This window comes from Microtus ochrogaster, chromosome 6 (assembly GCF_000317375.1).
Source record: "Microtus ochrogaster isolate Prairie Vole_2 chromosome 6, MicOch1.0, whole genome shotgun sequence".
Classification (NCBI taxonomy): Eukaryota; Metazoa; Chordata; class Mammalia; order Rodentia; family Cricetidae; genus Microtus; species Microtus ochrogaster.
The window spans coordinates 49,480,978-49,482,033 of NC_022013.1; positions in this window are offsets into that span (position 1 = coordinate 49,480,978).

A 1,056-nucleotide genomic window follows, 5' to 3' on the forward strand; every position below is an offset into this window, starting at 1 on the left:
TAGACCAGGCTGGTCTCGAACTCACAGAGATCCACCTGCCTCTGCCTCCCAAGTGCTGGGATTAAAGGCGTGCACCACCATCGCCCAGCAAGAATTTACTTTTAAAAGAGAGCAAAAATGGATGCTTTGGGTCAGCGAGCTGGTTCAGTGGGGAGGGTGTTTGCCACCAAGGTTGACCACCTAACTTTGATCACCAGGACCCATGCAGTGGAAAGCGAATGGACTTCTGAAAGTTGTCTTCTGAGCTCCGGTTGCAACCCATAGTACACCCTTCCCACAAGAAATGTTATTTTAAAAAATTAAAAAGAAGCTGGTGTTGGTGGCACATGTCACCATCACTTGGGAGGCAGAGGCAGGCATATTTCAGGGAGTTCAAGGCCAGCCTGGTCTACAGAGCAAGTTCCAGGACAGCCAGGACAACACAGAGAAACCCTGTTTAGACAAAACAAAAATCAAAAAAAAAAATAAAAATAAAAATAAAATTAGAAAGATAAAAGAATGATATTTCCATTGCAGGGAGAAAAGCACCCTTTCTTCAGGCTTTCTCAGGAAGACAGGCAAGCTGTGAACAATCACCATTATGGTTAATGCTAATTCTTGCAAAATTGGTCCTTATAGGTCAACCAGATCCCTTTCTTTTGCTTTATAAATTGAACTGAAATCATTCCTGCTGACCCAGGAATGCTGGCTGCCTGCCCAGAAGTGTCACCCTTGTTAGTGCTCAGTGTATAATGAGCCTATACAAAGGGCTGAACTCAGCATAAATAAAAGTTGAAACTGGAACTTAAATTTTTAACATATCTGCAGTATGGAAACAAAATAGCCAAGGGAACTTCAACGCGATGACATCACTAAATTAACCAAACAGTTACTTTAATTGGCCAAAGACCCAGTATCACAGGGGACACGTTATTCCAACAGCTGCCTAACCTGCCAATGCTCTCCCACCACTCCAGAGCATCGGGATGAATAGGCTTCATGTTCAGCTTTGGCTTATGGGGGCGGCGGCGGGGGGGGGGGGACAAGACATTCCAGTTTTCTGTATGAGATAGAAAA